Source organism: Pelobates fuscus, chromosome 1 (genome assembly GCF_036172605.1).
Source record: "Pelobates fuscus isolate aPelFus1 chromosome 1, aPelFus1.pri, whole genome shotgun sequence".
Taxonomy (NCBI): Eukaryota; Metazoa; Chordata; class Amphibia; order Anura; family Pelobatidae; genus Pelobates; species Pelobates fuscus.
In genome coordinates this window covers 406,953,142-406,976,355 of record NC_086317.1, presented here as the reverse complement: position 1 = coordinate 406,976,355, position 23,214 = coordinate 406,953,142, and positions in this window count along the sequence as shown.

Below are 23,214 nucleotides of genomic sequence, written 5' to 3'. Positions count from 1 at the left end.
GAAATACATTTCATTGTTTTAAAGAGCAATTGCAGTTGCCTTATAACAATATAGAGAGAAACAGACGACAAGCATTGCACCTTGAAGAAAGTGAGATTCTCTATGGTACTGTATGTTAGTTAACTTAATGCTTTAGAAATCTGAAATGGTCTTGGAAAAAGTCACATTTTAAATATGTGAATTAATTTTGCTTCTCCTACAAGTCACATAATGGACTGAATTTGAAAGGATCATGTAACACCACAGGTTTGATCTCCCATGGCCTGTTACTTGTTAACAACATGGAGCAAACTCAATTTAATTTTCCAATGTGATCAATTTATTTTACAGGTAGCATTATAAAGATTGAAAGCCTTATGGTTTAAAGAGTTACTCCAAGCATCATAACAACTACAGCCTTTTGTGCAATGGTTTGCCACATGGGTCTCTGCACGATGCCAAGGGTCCTCAAATGGCTGGTCCCATCAGTCATTCTTTGGCTGAGACCATCAGCGGGTCACTCTTGGCTAATGAATGACATTAATTGCATATAAATAGTGTCCTGGACTAAATAATGAAAGAGCAATGACTTTGTTGGAAGAAGAGTTACAGCAAAGGGAATAAACTCTGTACATGCAACATTTCATAAAAAAATGCTGCTTATACAGATTATGTGGGGGCACACTGAAGTAAATGAACATGGAAACAGAAAAGGAAATTATTAAATTCAAATATCATGAGAAAATAGAGCGAGAGACATATTTCTCATTAAGCAGGTTAGGCACTTGCCTGATGGGGCACCCCCTCTGTTAAAAGCCCCATCTCTATCTCCTGCCAGGTGTTTGCCTGATTGGAGCACAGGCTGAAGGACTCTGGAGTCACTATATCCTGTCTGAGGATCCAGATAGAACACAATGATCTGCATAGCCTCACCCCACCAGTCTGAACAAAGCTATCTCCAAGAGTAAAAGGGGAAAGGACTATGACCACAATGGACAACTCATAAATACATGACCGGTACATAAAACTACAGTGACACACTGGTAGGAAGTATTTCTGCCTACTCTGTACACACACAATAATAGACATACTACTGCTACAAACTTCTACACAGAAAGAAAGTTTTTTTTGGCCCCCCTCAAGTGTAAGAGAGGCTTAAATGTAGATCTCCATCTGTCGTACAGTCCCAGGAGGTTACGGCAATTTTCGGCTTACCCGAAGATGGAGTTGGACAGAGAAGGCATTTTCGCAGTAAAGTCAGAGACAGAATCCTTGTGAACGATGTCTCTTATGTTCATCTGACAGAGGGTGACAGACCACCCCTATTTGCATAGGTTTCTCCAAGGCTTGTGCAGGGGAAGTAGTAGTGGTTTGTTCAGGGACTCGAGCCAAAGTAGGCCCTTCTATTCTTTCAGACCTCCGCTCAGGGAAGCGTCTGTCTAAATGGGTAACAAGCAGGATCATTACTTCCAGGGAGGGCGGTATGCCTAGTCTGGCCAACACGCCTTTCAATGAGTCAGAGAGTTCCAGACAGTATTTGTTCATGAGCCCAACCTCGATGCAACCCATATCTGGAGCCATCTCCCTGATCTCTGTACTGTAATCCTCTACAGGTCTTCTCCCTTGCCATAAAGCCTGCATAGTACTACCTTCAGTAGATGCACTTAAGGGATCATCATATAGGACTTGCATAGCAGAAATAAAGGATTTACATGAAGCCACTTGAGGACTGTTGGTATGAAGTAGTTGGTGAGTTCACATTTGAGGTTGATTGGATAGTAATGTGATTGCAGTGCGTATCCTAACATGGTAAACATCAGTTCACAGGCAGTGATGAAAGTTCTTAGATCAGACCTTTTACCTGTAAATTTGTCTGGCATTGAGATAGCAGTTACTGTTATGCTAGGTAGCATGGAAGGAGGAGTTGAGGCAGGCGGAGAAGCAGGTAACGATGTGGATTCAGCCCACTGTTGATCATGTAGAAGAAGGGTAGCTTGACTGCATTGCAGTTCCTCAACTAATTGAGTCAATGCTGTTACCTGTTGAGTAAGTGCTGTAGTTCCTGTGCCTTTTGTAGGGCTTGGTTGCTATGTGACATCCTACCGGATTGTTTGCTTGGAGAGAAGCTCCTTGCAGACATAACCATCTTAGGTTCCTGAGAGTGATATGAGGGCATGAGCAACTTTATTTAAAGAGAAAGTGATAAAGTCAGAGGAACAGACAGGCAGTATGTTGATAAGGGCTGGCAGCAAAGGTATGATATCAATAGTCAAGTTGAAGGTCAGAAGCCAGCAAATCCACAAATAGGGAACAGGATGCTAGAGGCCAAAAGGTCAGAGGCAAGAAGCATGGTCAGGGTCAGAGTCAAAAGTTACAAGATCGCCGAGAATAGTGAATAGTAAGATCGGAGAAATACTTGGCTTATAATTATACCAATTATCATCTCTAATTATATCAACATACAGAGGGGAATGTTTTCTGTTTGGGGGAGTTAAAGTCTTTGTATGCACTCCCATTGGATTATTTGGCTCAAATATCCACACGCTCTTATCTCTCTGCCTTAAAAAATATATTTTATTATTTTTTCACATGCACTTCATATGCACAATTGATTTCTGTGTGGGTATAGGTAATAGGGTGTGTGATTTAGACATGTAAGGATTGCAATATGGCTAGATTATAGTAAGGAGGATTAGATATGGTGTGAGACTTCGGAGGGTTAACTGGAGTATATTAATCTTGCAGCAGTATAGATCTGTCACAGCTATCTAGTGGTTACTTAGTTTGTATTCATTTCAGAAGGAACTTGTATCGAAATGTAGCAGTTCTCTGCCAGGGCCGTCACGTCCATAAGGCGGCACAAGCGGCCGCTGCAGCCACAGCGGTCTGGGGGGGGCGCTAGATCAGAGTGCCCGGCAGGAGGTGGGCGAACAGTGCTCCCTATTGCCAGTCACTCTGTGTAGCGTGGCCGAGTGGAGCAGTGCACACTGCGGTGCAGGAACTTCTGTTTCCTGTACCCGATCAGACTAAAAGGAAGTTCTCACTGAGAGAGCACTTCCTGTCAGTCCGGCCAGGTACAGGAAACTGAAGGTCCTATACCGCCATCTGCTCTGCTCAGCCACACTACCAGAAAGGTAGGAGACACACCGGGGACCAAGGGAGGAACACTATGGGACAGGGGTGGTGGTAAGCAACACTATGGGACAGGGGGGTGGTAAGGAACACTATGGGGGAGGGGGGAAAAGATCAGTATGGGGAGGGGGAAAGAACACTATGGGACATGGGAGGGGGAAAGAACACTATGCAACGGGGGGAGAACACTATAGGGGATGGGAGGGGAGGGGAAGAACACTATGGGACGGGGGAGAATACTATGGTACAGGGGAGGGGGAAGAACACTTTGGGACAGGGGAGGGGTGGAAGAACATTATGGGACAGGGGAAGGGGGGAAAGAACACAAAAAAAGAGGGAGGGGAGAGAAACACTAGGAGGGGGAGAGAGAGGAACATTAGGAGGGGCACTAAGGTACAAGGGAGGGAAGGGAACACTAGGATGGGGGGGACCACTAAAAGAGAAGGAACAGGAACACTAAGGGGGGAGGTGGGAGGAACATTAATGGGAATGGGGGGGCACCAAGAGACAGGTAAGGGGGGGGCACTAATGGATGTGGAGGGGAGGAGAGAGGAACACTAAGGGACATGGAAGGGAGAGTGACATACAGGGGGGACAGAGGGACATGAGGGGGGAGAAAGACAGAGAGGCTGGGAATAAGAGCGACACACAGAAGGGCCTGGGGTGAAATACAAAGGCCTGTGGGGTTAGACACAGAGGGGCTAGAGAAGAGGAAAAAGGGACAGGGGCCGTCTGTATGAACAGGCTCTGTTGAAAAGTACTCCTCATCGGTGTGGGGATGATCTCCGATTTAAAGGAGGAACGATGGTTTCTGTAATATTGGGATACTGCTGGATGAAGTTCCACATGGTGAAACTGAATCTAAAAAAGACAACATGAACAGTAACTGTTGAAATAAATGTGTGTTTATAACATGAGTCTTCCTTTAACCCCTTAAGGACACATGACATGTGTGCCATGTCATGATTCCCTTTCAGAATGCTTGGTTGTATAGGGAGAGGTATTAGCAGTAGAAAGAGGGAAGTGCTCATGCCATTGTACAGAACACTGGTGAGACCTCACTTGGAGTACTGTACACAGTACTGGAGACCATATCTTCAGAAGGATATTGATACCTTAGAGAGAGTTCAAAGAAGGGCTACTAAACTGGTTCATGGATTGCAGGATAAAACTTACGGTACCAGGAAAGGTTAAAGGATCTTAACATGTATAGCTTGGTGGAAAGACGAGACAGGGGGGAATATGATAGAAACATTTAAATACATAAAGGGAATCCACACAGTAAAGGAGGAGACTATATTTAAAAGAAGAAAAACTACCACAACAAGAGGACATAGTCTAAAATTAGAGGGACAAAGGTTTAAAAATAATATCAGGAAGTATTACTTTACTGAGAGGGTAGTGGATGCATGGAATAGCCTTCCAGCTGAAGTGGTAGAGGTTAACACAGTAAAGGAGTTTAAGCATGCGTGGGATAGGCATAAGGCTATCCTAACTATAAGATAATGCCAGGGACTAATTAAAGTAATTTTTATTTTTCTTGTATTTATATATTATTTTTTTTTCATCTCATTTACCTTTTTTTTTTTTTTTTTTTTTTCTTTTTATTACTCTACTATTTAAGAGTCTACTCATATTTATAAATATCTATAAATATTACTTACGGAGATATATAATCTGCCACTATAGCTCTTACTGTTCACATTACCCCCCACCCAAGAAGTGTCATTTGTACACTCTGACACTTATTTAATACTACCTTATTGTTTAGACTTAGTTTATTCATAAGTCACATTCAGGTTGCACTGTATAGTGTGCTGTGTGGCCCGAGACAGCATTGTACAGACCAACATCTGAATTGTCTCCCTCCCTCCCCTTATCTATTTTGTGCTTTTGGCTTTTTCCCCTCTCTTTCTTGTTTTCTCTTATCTTTTTCCTTTTTTTTTTTTTCTTTTTCTTTTTCTTCTCTTCTCTCCAGACTTTTCATCCTATAGGCCCTCATTATAACCTACGGGTTTAAGAGGAAAGGAAAGGGAAAAGAAGGGAAGGAAGGAAAAAGGGAAAATGAAAATGTATTCTCACAATGTCAGAGGACTTAACGTACCTCACAAAAGATTTATGATCCTTAAAGAAATTCGGAAATCACAAGCAGACATAATTTGTCTACAAGAGACTCACTTTAAACACAATTCTAAACCAATACTAAATCTGAAGAAGTTTCCATTTCAATACCATGCAACATCCCCTAAGAAAACCAAAGGGGTATCAATCTTATTCAGTTATCGATTCACTTTTGAACAGATAGCAACATATATAGACCCAGAAGGCCGATTTCTTATTGTAGTTTGTACAATAAATAATACCACATATACTATAGTGAATGCATATTTTCCTAATGTGAACCAAAACAAATTTATGCACTCACTCATGAATAAAATAACTGAATTCCAAACTGGCATTATGATTACCATGGGAGACTTTAATCATGTTTTAGACCCTAACATGGATTCAACAGCAAACCACTCAAGGAAAAGAAAGTCATCCTTACATAAGGAATGTAATACTCTTAATAAAACCTTAACAGGCTATGGACTTTATGATATCTGGAGAACGTTTCACCCTAATACTAGAGAATACACGCATTACTCCTTAGTTCATAACACCTATTCACGTATAGATGGTTTTTATATGCACAGCTCACACTTAACACAAGTTGAGTCCTGTGAGATTGGGGTATCGACAGAATCAGACCACAATCCAGTTATACTTAGCTTAATGGATCAATACAACTACACAAACAGAAGCCCATGGAGACTAAATGACCAGTTATTAAACGACCCTATATTCTTGGATAAAATTCAACAAGAAATATGCCAATATTTTGATACAAACAACTCTGGAGATATAAACCCCACAACATTATGGCTGGCACATAAACCAGTAATAAGAGGTCTATTTATCAGCAGAGCTTCATACCTTAAAAAGTCTAACCAAACAACTAGGCTGAACCTTCTAAAGAAACTTCAGGATCTCCATAAACAGAATCAGGCAAGACCATCTGTGTTTTTGCAAGACAGTATACAACAAATACAAAACGATATTGATGAAATTCACCAACGACAAACCGACATTGCTTTGAAAAAACTCAAGGCGACATCATACTCTATGGGTAATAAAGCTACCAGAGTACTTGCACAGAGACTCCGCGATAAACAAACTCAATCTAGAATTCCATTTATACTCTCTAAGACAGGACAAAAAATTATTCAACCAAAATTGATTTGTGAGGAATTTGCAGCTTTTTATGCGCTATTGTATAACCTAAAAGACCAAAAAAATCTAGCAAAACCAACTTCTAGAGGAATAGGTCAATATTTAGATAAATTAAATCTATCTACCCTAAAAGATTCGCAAACGGCACAGCTTATAGCTCCTATTACAAAGGAAGAAATAATTCAACAAATAAAGAGAATGGCCAAAGGGAAAGCACCAGGACCTGATGGCTTTTCCGACCTGTACTACACCCTGTTTAAGGAATCCCTGGCCGAACCATTGACCCATTTTTTTAATGAAGGCACTAAGGCAGGGAAATTCCCTACAGAATTCTTAGCGGCACAAATAATTACCATCCCAAAATTAGGGAAACCTCTACGGCTTGTCAAAATTTTAGACCAATTTCATTATTGAATAGAGACGCTAAAATATATGCAAAAATATATGCGGAAAGACTAAAGTTTATTTTACCTACTTTAATTCATACAGACCAAGTGGGATTTGTGTCAGGCAGACAGGGGACAGATAATACACGGAAGGTATTAGACATTTATCATTTTGTAAAATCATCTAAGCAGGAAAGCGTGGTATTATCTTTAGTCTTTCAATCATTTCAATCATTAAAGCTCTTTACAGTAATCCTACAGCGACAGTATTGACCTCAGGATTTTGTTCAAAACCGTTCAATATTGGAACACGCCAGGGTTGTCCTTTATCGCCGATGCTTTATGTTCTTGCTTTAGAACCTTTACTCACAGCAATACGGCAAAATAAAGATATACAGGGAGTTCAAATAGGGCGGAGCGAATATAAACTTAACGCTTATGCAGATGACATTTTGTTAACAATCACTCAGCCACATATTTCCTTACCAAACCTAAAGAAAGAAGTACTGTTGTATAGTCAAAACTCGTACTATAAGCTCAATACAAGCAAATCGCAAGCAATGTGTCTTAATATCCCTAATTCTCAAGAAAATAGACTTAAACTAGACTATCATTATGACTGGAGGGAAGATTACTTACTGTATTTGGGAATTAGATTTACAAAAAAAGAAAAAGACCTATTTTCAGCTAATTATAAAAATGTATTTAAAGATACGGAAAACCAATTGAAAGCTTGGGGAAACGTATTATTATCATGGATAGGTAAAATATCAGCAATCAAGATGCAAATCTTACCAAATATAATTTACCTATTCAGATCTTTACAGATTAAGGTTCCACAAACATTTATTACATCTTTACAAGCTATATTGCTACGTTTTAGCTGGAGAGGGAAGCATCCCCGAGTCCCAAAAGGCTTAATAATGAGACAAGTGAAATGCGGGGGCATGGGGTTTCCGAACTTGAAAATGTATTATTACGCTGCAATTTTAACCAACATAGCTTCTATTAACCCACAGAGATATAATCCGCAATGGGTGGCAATAGAAGAACATTGCTGTGGAACCCAGGATCTTTATTCTTTAATATGGCTCCCCCTACAAAAACGGAAAGTAACTCCTGACATATTACACTCGACAAGAATCCTATTTAAAATCTAGGATAATAATAGAGGAAGCTTATGTTCAGGGCACCCATGGTCACTGGCAACCCCCATAAAAAGTTTATATAGTTTTAATGAAACATTTCCTTACTTACAATGGCATAGAAAGGGAATTACACATATCTCTAAACTCTACACGATAGAGGGGTTAAAGCCTTTTTCAGCTCTCCAATCGGAATTTACACTTCTTCCACAATCTAAATTTGCATATTGGCAGATTAAAGCCCTTTTGTATGACAATAATTTATATGTAGGACACCGAACAACTCGAAAGATAGTTACGAAATTTGAAGAGATGTGTATAGCACTTACTCCACCTAGGAAAGTACTATCGCTCTGTTATAACATTCTAACAAATCCAAGAGAAAAAGCAACACCGAAATTGATGATAGATTGGCAAACTGATATCCAAGAAATTATATCAGAAGATGAATGGAACAATATTTTTACGGCACATTTGGGAATGTCTTCATGTACAGGACACTTTGAAATATCACGGAAAATTCTATATAGATGGTATATGGTACCTACTCGCATTCATGCAATTTATTCTGACGTACAAGATACATGTTGGAGATGCCACTCTGATAAAGGAACTATGCTTCATATATGGTGGACATGTGAAAGAGTCAACAACTTATGGAGAGAGGTCGAAACAATGATCCAAGAGGTGACATCATATAAGTTAGATCACACACCGAAAACACTTCTTCTCAAAGCCTTTCCGGACCATATCCCTAAATCTATGCGTAAACTAATTTTTTTATTACTATCTATAGTGTCAATTCTTATAGCTAGAAATTGGAAGACTACAATCTTACCTACAACAGACGAAATCAAAACATTAATGTCCCTGACTATAGATTATGAGCTTACCATGTGGAACCAGACTAAAATTGGGAAACTAAGTTTAAAAGTAGCTAGCTGTTAGAAAACTTATAGACAAAGATAATAACCGAATAAGCTTAACAGACACATGGGGTATATATTTAGAATAAGATGCGAGAAATTAAACCTATTTTTTAGTTACTACCAGAACATAACTCAGAATATAACTGAGCAGAAATTAATGAAATTTAATAATAACCATAAAAATTTTGGTCCAGCCCCTTGTGGATCGATCTCCTGGAATGAAAGGGAGTTGAGACATATTATATACCTTAAATGCCGATGAGGGGTTAATTGAGTCTTCATTATTGGCCTAGGTCAAGCTTTAACATAATTCAAGACATATACAACTAGCAGGACACATAATTTATTCCTTTTCTTAATATTACGCAACCAAACCAAATATAAGTTTCTACTGGCAGACTAGTTTAAATATATGAACGTCTAGGAGAGACCCTTTTCCCTTTATTTATTTATTTATTTTTTATTTTTATTTATTTATTTATTTATTTATTTATTTTTTCTTAGAGTGGACATATTGGTATCCACTAGGGTATATATAATAAATGTGGACAGGATTTATATATTATATATATCACTTAAAGGCAATATGACTAATGCATAATATTGTATAATAAGTGTATGACTAAAATGATCTAACACTACTGATTGTACCCCAATCCCTTTTTTCTTTCTGTACCCCCTGGTTTTTTCTTTTTTTCTTTTCTCTTGAAACCTTTTGAAAAATAAAGTAAAATACAAATTGCAAAAAAAAAATAAAAGAAAGTATTTAGAAAACTGGGCAGACTAGATGGGCCGAATGGTTCTTATCTGCCGTCACATTCTATGTTTCTATGTTTCTATGTAGGGTTAGCAATACTGACAGTCTGGGTCATGGGTGTAATGCAGTTAGTTACTTTTCTATTGTTAGAATACATTGAAAACACAAATATATTGCAAATATTAAAATCATATTGCAGCTGTTTCCTACACACCAGGTTTTTATCCATGTAAAATGTGCTTAGCGTGCAAGAATACTACTTTTAAGAAAGATACACAGAGCACGTTTAAATCCAATGTTACAGGAACTAGTTTTAAAATACGTGATGTTGTCACATGCCACTCCACTAATGTGGTGTATCTCCTCTGGTGTTCCTGTGGGCTCCAGTATGTCGGCATGACCACTAGAAGCCTAAAAACTCGCATTATGGAGCACATGGGGAACATACGGAGGGGATACACTAAACATAGTGTGTCAGCACATTTTATTGAATTCCATAATGGTGACACTTCTCTCTTAAGTTTTATGGTTATTGGGAAGAAGCGGATGAATTGGAGAGGAGAGGATAATGTCCGAGAACTTAGTAAGTTAGAGGGTAAATGGATTTTCACTTTGGACACTATGTGCCCTAAAGGTCTCAACATAGATTTTGAGTTAGTCCATTTTTTATAATATAATATTTTATATATTTTTTAAATATTATATTTACATTTTTATACTAATATCTTTTCTTCTAGGACGTTTCCTCTCCCTTCCACATCCCCCTGAGTTACATTTCTTCTATTTTATATATGATGTTTTATATGTACCTATATTAACAAATATTTTGTATTTTATATTTCTATTCCGATTTATTTATTCACAGCTTACTCAATTTGTTTATTTATTTCACTATATTATTGTATTATTTGTTTGGGCAAATGCCCTCTTTCAATATGAACACTTTCTGTAGTCAATTCCACCATGCCCGAGTGTGGAACGCATGGTGGAACGCAAATACATCACATGACCGCATCCAACCGGAAGTCACAAAAAAAAGAAAAAAAAAAACATTTAAAAAAAATAAATAAAAAATTTCCGAAACCGGAAGTGGTGTGGCCGGCGGCATTTCTGAAGCACAGCTGGATGCAGTTGGACTTATCAAGGGGGCTACTTAAGCCCTGAAGTTTCTCCAGGAATTTAGCACTGAGGAAGGCCCTATCTAGGGCTGAAACGCGTTTGCACTTTACTGGACTTTTTACTGGGACTTTCATTTGGCGGTATTGTTACTTTGTGTATATGCTGTGGTGCTTTGCTGCTTTTAATTTTGGCCATTATTGCAGTACCATACCACGCTGTATTTTATACATATATCTGCCTATTTTTGTCCTATATTATTAATATTTTATATAATATTTCATCAATTAATAAACCCTTATTTACTCTTGAATTTGTGGAGTCTGGGTCTTCAACTGAAAATTATCGAAAGCCTGAATAGGCACCCGAGAGCGAAGTACATAGAGCCTAAGAGGCTCCATCCTTGTGAGTTCAATCCTCATATGATACAATTGTTTGTTTTTACCTATATGGAAAACACTATGTATGTCTCATTTGTTTTACAGATGTAACCACCATATCTATATCTGCAATAGGTGGTATATCCTTTTTACTCTGTATATTTTCCTAAGTGGGTGTGAATTATTTTAATTGTTTCCTACACTTGCAAGGATATGGTTGTAATACTTCAATTGAATTCAAATTGAGTATCAAAAGTCCAACCACAAAAACTAAACTTTATATGCTTATCAAAAATGAGTTTAACCCCTTAGCGAGTTAATAGGGTGACCTCTTCCCATAGTATGGTTCCTTTTAGAATTATTATATTATTTATTCTCTTCTGGGTCTGCAAAATGCTTTCAATATACCAATACAAATATAATACAGTAGTTTAGAATTGCCTCACTTATAATCATCAGAAATTGTCTGATCTCTATTAAAAATACCATTTCATCATTTTGCTATAATCAATGAGGCATCAATGAGGAATCTTAATCTTAGAGAAAACTTATCCTATACATCCATTCATTTTTTATGTTAAAGATAACGCATTTTTCTTTTTCTCTGACTTGAAAATGCAATGCACTTTAAAAGTAGAGTTAACTCTAAATACTCCCCTAATAATATGAAGAAAGAGAGAGCCATTTGAAATTCGAAACGTGGATCCACGATTTTGAAAAGCAGATTTTTTCCAGGGGCCCCTTTTTCATGAGCTGATCAGCATTTAATCTGTTGTAAAAAGACACTAAAGGCTTGCGTTAATGACATGCAAATATTCTTTAAATAGTCTTCATACTCATTGTAATATCACACATGTCCTCTTATAACACAGAACACAATGAATGTAGCAGATATCCAGCAGACATGCCAATACAAAAAACCTATTAATGGACAGGCAATTAACTCAATCCAAAATAAATTATTAAATGTCACACCCAAAAGAAACACATAATGTAGGTTTCCCTTGTTTGTGCATTATGCATTTCTGCAAACTATGCAAGCAGTACTGCTTTAAGATTAGACCAGAAAACCTGGCAGCTGGACAGGAAAGTCGAATTTTGGCAAGAAGTCCATTATTACAACAGAATTTTGGAAAACAGCTAAAACTTAGCGTGTTTTTTTTTTTTTGCTTTAAGGATTACAACTCATATTGCTCTTGGACTAGTATTCAATAATAAATCAGTTATTTAATAGATTATTACGCTGCCATTTCCAGCTGTACCAATACTGAGACAAATTTATTCAAATATAATTGAAAATAACAGCAAAATACCCATTAACATACATGACAATCAAACTGCATACTTTAAAATGAGTAACCAAAACACACAGTTATCACAATCACCATTTACACAGAATAAACTTTTAACAGCTGTATTCAGAACATATTATTGTAAGGTGTTTTTATTTTTTTATTTTTTTTTATTTAAGAGTTCTGGTACCAAAGGTTTTCTAATTAAAGAAGGGATCCCGTACGGCCATATAACGCGTTTGACTTAAACATTTGTATAACACTTGCATTAACCAGTTGCAACATATGTACCTTATCAATAGAATTTCTCTCTTATACGCTTATAGAACATTTGGACCAGATTACACAGACATGGTATCGCCAGCATTTGTGAGAACTCTCAAATACTCAAAATATTTAAACTACTTCATGTTAAAGGCATGGCAAAATTTTGACCGGTCAATTTGAGTTCCCAAAAGTCATAAAAACACAGGTAAAAACCTTTGTCCATGGTTTCTGATCCTACATTCCATGACCAACATTTCAAACCCCCTTCTGCACAGGGGGTCCACCATTTTGGTCACAATCAATAAAATCTCAGCATCCCCAGACAACAATTTACAGATTTGCACAATGCTACAGAATACATACAATTTAAAGCATTTACAACATGTCAGGTACTTGTAGCAAGCAAGTTAGTTTACAGGACGAAATGAAGCATGTGCTGAAAATATAAATTTCATAATAATTTATAATCATCTACATTTACAACATGAATTTGTAGCCCCCCTTAATTAACCTCTATTTTTCTTTTATTTATCATCACCTTTACATGTACTTTTGACATTCCCTCAATTATTTTATTCCCTTAATTCTCATACCTGGTTTGGACACCCTCAGGGCTTCAGAGGAGCTGCCCAATCCTTTCTTCCTGGGGAGGGGGTAAAAGGGAACTGTATGGAGCCGTGGGTACTAACTACCACAGCAAGGATAGCACCCAATCATCATTATCTTTAGGTAATCAGGAGGGGGCAGTGATTTACAGGTATCACCAACAGTCTCTCCTCTTGGGAAACAGGGTATCAGTGAGGTGCAATCTTAAGCCAATTCTCACCCCCCTGTCTCATGTATTCCTTATCCCATCCTGGATCTCCCTCATACCAAGGAAAATATTTCTTATCTCCCAAATATAATCACTTAACCATACTCAGAAATGACTCCCTCCCGTCTTTATGGAAGGGAGTTTCACTACCCTGTCCTTGTGTCCACCCTGACATATTGTCCACCCAAGGATCCTCTAAATAATCCCCCAGCTCACCAATTCTAGCAACATACTGCTTGCAAGTCTCCCCTGGATTAGGGCGAGGGTATTTTTTAGACTGGGAAGTACCCATTTCAAACTCAATGAGAATTGGATTTGGAATAGCTGATTATTATTTAGTGGAATCAAAAGTTCTCACAACTCACTGTTACCTCTCCACGAGCTGTATCGCTTAACCCCTTAAGGACCAGACTTCTGGAATAAAAGGGAATCATGACATGTCAGACATGTCATGTGTCCTTAAGGGGTTAAAATCAGAAATTCCAATCCCTTGCAAAAAGCACAAAAGCCAACAGATATATCGCAAGCAAGCAAAACAGAGGTTGCAGGACAGCCAAAATACCCATCAACAGAGTACGGAGTTTAAAACAATTCCCTTTTTATGTTTTTTTTTTTTTTTTTTTTTTTATATTTTTCTTTGCTAAAACATTACAGTTTGCAAAAGTTTTACCTGTACATAAACTACAACTCAGTCTGCCAAAGACTGAAAATCTGTTTTACAACCTTAACAAAGGCAACCTCTTTTCTTTCAAAGAGGGATCCTGGGACGTCTCCCACAGTTATGTACAAACTCATCTCCTACCTAAGGAGTGAAACTAACCTCCCCTTTAAATAAAAACATAGATGTGCAATGTATAAAGGATGGGAAAAGAAAGGCAAAAAAATAAAGGTCAAAAAGACCTACCTTTTCTCTTCCGTTCCTTTAATTGCACCCCACTTCTGGTACCAAGTTGTTGGGGATAAAATCAGCTATACACGAAACTCTCTTAGTTAGATGGATATTTTGTTAGAGCCACACCTTCTGTGATAGACATGATCCTGGGAATCAGTCAAGAAGACAAGAGATGTGTTCTATAACCAATTCAAATTTTATTATACAGTCATATGCATTTATACCCCATTTTCATGTCGGTGGGGGCCATGAGCATTAGTGACAATTTGTTTTTCTCAAGTTATAAACAGCTGTTTCTAGTTATAATCTTTCGTCATATAACGCATTACATATTTGATTAAAACCAGATATTTACAAATACCGATATCTTGGACAATTAACAAGAACATTTTGAAATCAGTATTTTTCCCGTAACTAGGATTTTATATAAATCCTATTTCCGAGAATAAAAGATGAAATGCCAAATGTATTCTTTGTTCAAATTAACCCTTATATGAACAGCTAGGATAGATGTCAAAATGGATATTTGTATCTACAATTATCAAGTTTAATTCCAAGGTAGCCGAAGTAGAAGCATTGCTGACTTAGAGAATAGTTTCCATGTCACTTAGTTTGGCCGTACACTTGAAATTCACTTTGAATTCTCACTTTAGTAAGTAACTCTGCGTGTGTTTCATATTTCTCTATAAGAGAAAAGAGACTTCAAAATTCTGAAACTTATACCTTCAAATTGCTGTGAATTTGTCTAAATGTCCATTAGACATGACCAGGAACATTATTATAATGGTACTGAATATTTTGGAAACTTTATTATATCAAGGACTCTGCCATCCATCATAAAAGCACCCTATTACGCAACTATGATCTAATTAACTACATTATTTAAACCAGGGCTCAATTAATCGCTGGTTTTCAGCTCTGATAGTGACATTGTCTAGGTTATCCTTTTGATTCTGCCCTCCTAGACTGAACACAGCGATCTGTGCATGGTCCCACCCCCACTAACAAAACACAGTAAATTTCAGGAAGGAGAGAAGAGAGGACTGGAACCAGAATGGCCAATTCATAAATGCATGACAGATATACAATACCAGAATGTGTATGTGTGTGTGTGTGTATACATATAAACAATTTTTGTCAAGTCTTTTTTCCTTTTTTGGGGGGGGGATAAGGGAGGGTTGGGGGTTGCTAGAGAATTCTGTGCATACAGGTGCTCTTCTAGTTAATTCTGTCAAGAGCAATAATTCATTTTCAGGAATAATTTATTAATAAAGACTAGAAGGGCATGAGTACACAATGTTATTTATATTACAATTAAATTGCCTACACCGATTATTTGTTCTATCTGTATCTCTGTTGAGATTTGTTTCATTTGAATACTTTCCTTCTCTAAATTCTTCATTTCGAAAATAAAATATTTAGTACTAAATATATCAATTTAATAAACATGATGAAGAAACCTTACTACAAAAACTGCATGTAGTAAGGAAACTTAAAACTCAGCATGCCTGTTAATGCCGTTTCATAAATCAAAGGGTAAATGTTTATACTTTCCATATTATTAGACTATTACCTTTACTGCCTCAATTAATTCTTCGTGCAGCCTTTGTTTCGGATTCATCATTTTGTTTTGAATTCCAAAATCGGCTGCCTACACATTATTATTATTATTATTATTGCCATTTATATAGCGCCAACAGATTCCGTAGCGCGTTACAATATTATGAGAGGGGATTTAACTATAAATAGGAGAATTACAAATAAACTTACAGGAACAATAGGTTGAAGAGGACCCTGCTCAATCGAGCTTACATTCTATAGGAGGTGGGGTGTAAAACACATTAGGACAGGAATTTGCAATCAAATAAGGTGGACTGCCCTTTAGGAGAGGGCAAGAGACAGGTATGTGAGGTAGGGGTTAGTCTTGGAGGCCATAAGCTTTCCTAAAGAGATGGGTTTTAAGGCACTTCTTAAAAGATGCAAGACTAGGGGAGAGTCTGATGGCAGTAGGCAGGCTATTCCATAGGAAGGGAGCCGCCCGTGAGAAGTCCTGCAAGCGCGAGTTGGCCGTACGAGTGCGGACAACGGACAGGAGGTGGTCACGGGCAGAGCGGAGAGACCGAGAAGGGACATACCTATGGATCTGTGAGGAGATATAAGAGGGGCTAGATTTGTTCAGTGCTTTATAGGTGTGAGTTAGTACCTTGAATTGACTCCTATAGCATACAGGAAGCCAATGTAAGGACTGGCAGAGGGGTGAGGTGTGATAGAAACGACTAGAGAGGAAAATCAATCTAGCAGCAGCGTTCATTACGGACTGTAGGGGTGCAGTACGGCTATTGGGAAGACCAATCAGGAGAGGGTTACAATAATCCATGCGGGAAATTACTAGAGCATGGACAAGCTCCTTGGTATTATCTGGTGCAAGAAAGGGGCGGATGCGGGCTATGTTTTTAAGATGGAATCTACCGGATTTGGCAACATGCTGGATGTGAGGCTCAAAGGTGAGACCAGAGTCAAGTAGGACGCCAAGACAGCGCGCTTGCAAGGATGGACTGATGTTGGTACCACAAACTTGAAGGGAGAGCGAGAGAGGAGGATCAGTATTAGGAGGAGGAAAGACAAGGAGCTCAGTTTTTGAGAGATTGAGTTTCAGAAAGCGGGAGGACATCCAGTCAGAGATGGAAGAAAGGCAAGCAGTGACACGTTGCAGGAAGGTCCGGGGAGGAGAGATATAGCTGGGATATAGCTGGGTGTCATCAGCGTACAGGTGGTAGTGGAATCCAAAAGAGGTAATAAGTTTGCCAAGAGAGGCAGTATAAAGAGAAAATAGAAGGGGACCAAGGACGGAGCCTTGGGGGACTCCAACCGAGACAGGGCGAGGGGAGGAGGTATCATTAGAAAAGGAGACACTGAATGAGCGTTGGGAGAGATAAGAGGAAAACCACGAGAGGACAGAGTCACAGAGACCAAGCGATTGAAGAGTTTGAAGAAGGAGAGCATGATCAACGGTGTCAAAGGCCGCTGAGAGGTCAAGAAGAATTAGTATGGAGTAGTGGCCTTTGGATTTAGCTCTGATTAGGTCGTTAGTAACTTTGATAAGGGCAGTCTCTGTAGAGTGGAGAGGGCGGAAGCCAGATTGAAGGGGGTCAAGGAGAGAGTTGGAATTGAGGAAATTAGACACACGGGTAAAGACAAGTCTTTCCAGAAGCTTTGAGGAAAAAGGGAGCAGGGATATGGGACGGTAGTTAGAGAGGGTGGATGGGTCGAGGGATGTTTTTTTTTAGTATAGGTACTACAGTGGCATGTTTAAGTTCAGCAGGGACGATGCCAGAAGAGAGCGAGCAGTTGAAGATGTGTGTTAGAGAAGGCACGAGACAAGTGGAGAGAGATCTGATAAGGTGATATGGGACAGGATCGAGCGGGCAAGTGGTGGGGCGAGAGGAGCAAAGAAGAGCAGCCACCTCTTGGTCAGTAGCTGGGGAGAATGTCTGGAGGGTAGGAAAGGCATGATCTATGTGTGATTGAGAAACAGAAAGGCAAGGAGGGGAGAATTCTTTCCTTAGCTGTTCGATCTTGTCAGTGAAGTAACATGCAAAGTAATCAGCAGTAAGGTTAGTTTTGGGGGTGGCCACAGCAGGGCGAAGAAGAGAATTAAAGGTGTCAAAGAGATGCCTGGGGTTGCGGGAACATGAACTAATGAGAGAGGAAAAATAGGACTGTTTGGCAAGGGCAAGGGCTGCACTGTATGAACACAATATGAATCTATAATGGAGAAAGTCTGATTGGGTACGAGACTTCCTCCAGGAGCGTTCAGCACAACGGGAGCATCTTTGCAGGTAGCGCGTTGATTTAGTATGCCATGGTTGGGGGCGGGTCCTCCTTGAGGTGCTTGTTTGGAGTGGCGCTGCAGTGTTCAAGGCAGATGTAAGAGTAGAGCTATATATGGAGATGGCCAGTGAAGGACAGGAGAGGGAAGGGATGGACAGCAGTTGTGAATCAATGTCAGCTGACAACTGTTGGAGATCAAGAGAATTAAGGTCCCTCCTGAGTTGAGGGGGGTTAGGCTGAGGTTGTTGGGTGAGGGGGTACGCAAGAGCAAATTATAAGAGGTGGTGATCAGAGAGTGGATATGGAGTGTTGCAGATATTAGATACTGCGAATAATATTGAAGTCCCCGAGAATTAGGGATGGAATGTTAGAAGAGAGGAAATAGGGTAGCCAGGCAGCAAAGTGGTCAAGGAAGAGAAGAGGGGAACCAGGGGGACGGTAAATAACAGCAATGTTAGCAGAGAAGGGTTTGAAAAGGCGAATTGAGTGTATTTCAAATGACGGGAAGGAGAGGGAAGGGGGGGTGGGAAGAGGTTTAAAAGAGCAGTGAGGGGAGAGGAGAAACCCAACACCACCACCTTTACATTCAGAGTTTCTTGGGTTGTGGGTAAGTTGGAGACCACCGAAGGACAAAGATGCAGGGGTGGCAGTGTCAGAGGGGGAGAGCCAGGTTTCTGTTAAGGCTAGTAAATCTATTGAACGAGAGATGAAGAAGTCATGGACAGCAGTGGATTTAGTTATATTGCAAACAGAGTGTGCGTTCCAGAGGGCAGTTTTGAAGGAGGATTTAGAGGAACATGAGATGGGTATGAGATTAGTGTGGATCCTTGGGTTAGTATGTGCTGAGTTTGTTGAGAGGGGACCGGGGTTTGGAGATACATCACCAGCTGCTAGGAGCAGAAGGATAGAAAGGAAGTGAAGGTGGGAGTAGGATTTGAAAGTTTTGTAGGAGGGTATGTATGTAGAGGATTTGGGAGGAGTTGGTGGAGATAGGCTGGAAAGGTATGTGTAGAGTGCATGGGATGAATAGAGAGGGGAGGGGAGTAAGGTGGAAGTAATGATGATGGTGTTGCCAGGGACAGGTGAGTGAAAGGATAGGGATATTTTAGTGATGAGAGAAGTTAGTGTTAAAGTGAAAAATAGAAGGGAGAACATTAGAGAAAATGTGTATTATATAGATATGTACATCATATATACAAACACACACACATATCAATGAGTGTTTAAACCAATGTAAGGATGCAGTGTGTTAAATGAATTCAGGTGAGGAGAGGTTTAGTGACTTGATTGGTGTGTTAAGGAAACCAGCTGATGTGCACTATCTATAAGTAAGTTGTTGACCATGGGGTGGAATGGTGTGGGGAGGGTAGAGTGGGCAATCTTCCAGAGATGATACCTCTGCTCTGAAGATTCAGCAGGACTTGGTTGCTTGGGAGTGCTGGGTGTTAATGCTGTTTTAAGGGGCCCAGTCTGAAATATAAGATCTGGGAATTGAAATACATTTTCAGGATATGTCAATAGTAATACAAGACAATATTTGTATTAAGTAGAAAACACAGACAGGGTTTTTCACTGGAATGAGAATTCAAAGTGAATATCAAGTTTAATTCCAAAGCAGCCAAAGTAGAAGCATAGCTGACTTAGAGAATAGTTTCCATGTCAGTTAGTTTGGCCGTACAATTGAAGATTATGCTAGCGTCAGTGTACCTATAATCTTAATTTTAATAATGACAGCAAATAGGCTCCTCCTCCTCTTTCAGAAGCGGCATCGTAACAGGAAAGGGTTCAATAACGAAGCATAGAGAAAAAAAAGTTCATCAAATGGCATCTGGCGGGCACAACGTTGAACAACCAGTAGTATGATGATCCAACTCTAACCAACACCAACGGATGAGCGTCCAACATTAGGCGGTCGTCCTGGAGAGTAGTCGTCCGGGTAGATTGTCAAAGTAGCTACCGAGAATCCAGAAATTGATGAAGTTAAACTGAAATGAGAGTGTGAAAAGGATTAGATCCTGGTCTCGGACTGGTTGTTACAATGACAGTGACCCAGCAAAGATATTGGTAACACATGCAAAGTAATGGAATCAATAGACAACAGTTACTGTCCCTGGCCAAAGAAGGAGCGTGTAGAGACAGATTGAGATAAGGATGATAGAGGAAGAACCACTAAAATCAAAAGTCCAAACAGTAACATCTTCCCCGGGTGGGAAAGGGTGGGAAAATACTCGCCTCCTGTCATTATTAAAATTAAGATTATAGGTACACTGACGCTAGCATAATCTTCAATTTTATCACATGACAGGAGGCTTCCTATTTTGCATTTTTAACGCTGTAATAAGAGTGACATGGCCGCGTTGGAGTGCGGACTAAAGTAAAAGGTCCGAAACGTGGATTCTCTCGACCAGTCAGCAGAGCGTAATATATCCGATAATGAGGCACCCGCTGTGAAAGCTGAGGAAGCTGCTGCTCCTCTTACCGAGTGGGCCCCGAAGGAAGCGTCTATGCCTGCTAGCGAGAGTATCCAGCGAACCCATCTGGCGAGTGTGGAAGTAGTGATGGGAACGTGTAGTCGGACATATGACACCAGGAGTTGTCCAGAAGGTGATGTCCGAATCGGAAGCGTAACTTCCACGTAACGTCGTAGAGTGGCTACGACGCAGAGTTGTGGATCGGAGTTGAAGAAGGGGTAGAAAACTGTTGAAGAATCTGATTTCGTTCTACGAGAGATGTGGAAAGTGACTCCCTCTGGGGAGACCGAGAAGGCGTCAACGTCGAAAGTCCGGACGTCCGATACTCTGCGGAAGGACACCAGGCGGAGTAGGATCGTCAGTTTTGCTGAGAGTTGTGAATAGATGAGTGAGATAGTTTAAAATGGAAGGAATAGCGGCCGTAAATGGATCGAGGTTCCGTTCCATGCACCAATCGGACCATGAATTCCAAGCGGATAGGTAGGATCTTCTGGTTCCTGGAGCCCCTGAGTCCCATAGGAGGTCTTTAGCAGCCCGCGATAGTTGCCAGGCACCCCGGAAAGAGTCCAAGCCACCAGATTGAGTCGGTTGGCTAGGATCAGTGGATGGGGGCTCCCTCTCGGATCTGTGAGGGTATACTGGTGTGAAGGCAGTAGGAGGGGATCCCCGGTAAGATAGGGCTAGGAGGTCTGGAAACCATGGTTGACCTGTCCATAGGGGAGTGATGAGTAGAAGGGACACTCGTTGTCTTCTCAGGCAGTGTATGGTCCTTGCTATCATGGCGAATGGGGGAAAGGAGTTTGCCCCCGTAGTCGGCCATGGTTGAAGAAACGCATCCGTTGCTTCGCTCTCCGGGTCTGGGAGACAACTCAAGTACGTCCGGGTTTGCCTGTGGTTGCGCGATGCAAATAGCATAACTTCCATGCTGTCGAGCCACCAGCTGAGTTCGTCCCTGACTTCCTCCGTCACTGGGATCGGTTGGTCGTACGATGGGTTTTGTCTGAGGAAGGATGTTTTGAGGCGCTGCATTGCCCTGTAGTGAAGTGGACCCGGGAAGATAGCTTGTATAGAAGCTGATAGGAGTCCCACTATTCAGGCGAGGGCGCGGAGTGGAATGGTGTGGGCGCGAATGGTTTTGCGCAGTTCTTTGCGAATGGTCGAGATCTTTGACGCCGGTAGTCGTAGGGTATTCGTGGTGGAGTCTCTCGAAACCTAAGAATTGCACTGTTTGAGAGGGTGTCATGGCTGATTTGTGGAAGTTTACCACGAATCCTAGGGATGATAGTAGGTCTGTGGTATAGGTTGTGTGCTGTATCAGTCTGGACTTGTCGGAGCAGAACAGCAGGATGTCGTCCAGGTATATGATGCACCGAATTCCTTGTGCTCGAAGATGAGCGACCACGGGCTTCAGTAGTTTGGTGAAGCACCATGGGGCCGAACTGAGGCCGAAGGGGAGGCACATGAATTGCCAGGGGTGGCCCTGCCAGTGGAACCGTAGGAATTGTCAACAGGAGCGGTGAACGGGTACTGAGAAGTACGCGTCCTTCATGTCCAGTCTTGTGAACCAATCTTTGTCCTGTAACAGGTTTCAGGAGGTGTATGCCTTCCATCTTGAAGTGCCTGTACGTAACAAATTCGTTGAGTCTTTTTAGGTTTATGACAGGGCGAAAATCCCCTGTTTTCTTCTTCACCAGAAATATGTTGCTGAAAAACTTGTGGCCCGGAGGCGGGTTCGATTGCGCCCTTCGCTTGTAGTTCTTGTAGTTCCTTGTGAATTAGTTCTGTGTCCTCTGTTGAGCATCTGACGGGGCCCGGAACGACCGATTGTCGTTGACGGGTCGTGAAGTCGATGATGTAGCCCTCCACGGTTTTCAGGATCCATCTGTCCGTGGAAATGGTCTGCCATTCCTGAAAGAAAAGGGAGATGCGACCTGCAATACGAAGGGGAAGGCAATGGATTAGGTGATTGCTTACCTGTAGAGAAACGTGCTCTGCTTTGGGTACGTGGTCCACGTCCTCTGTCTGCTCCTTCTGGTGTATGAGAAGTGCTGACGGTATCCCACTTCAGGGTAAAAGGGTTGAGGTCTTGTATTGCGGGGGCCTGAAGGCCAGAATCGGCTGGCAGCACGGCCCCTTTGGCGGCCAGCCCTTCCAAAAACAACCCTGGTTGGGTTATGTCTAAACACTCTCCTCATGGAAGATTGAGCTTTGTTTAATGAGGTAAAAATGTTCACGTGTTTGTTTAAGTCTTTGAGGAAAGGGTCTCCAAATAGTTTGCCCTGTGCCAGAGGACCCAATTCTTTGGTGCCCAACTCCACCAACTTTCCGTCAATACGGAGCAAGGCTGCTTTTCGCCGCTCAGATGAGAGGGTGGCATTGGTATACCCACAAAGCAAAAGCATATTTGTGCCCACTCCCGAACATCGTGAGCCCATTCGCGAACCATGGTCGCGTCAAATTGGTCCGCTTTCATGAGCGCATCGTCCGCCAGGTACATGATCCTGGAAAGTGGTCCCACTGAGTCCAGTAGTTTGTCCTGGACTGCCCTGA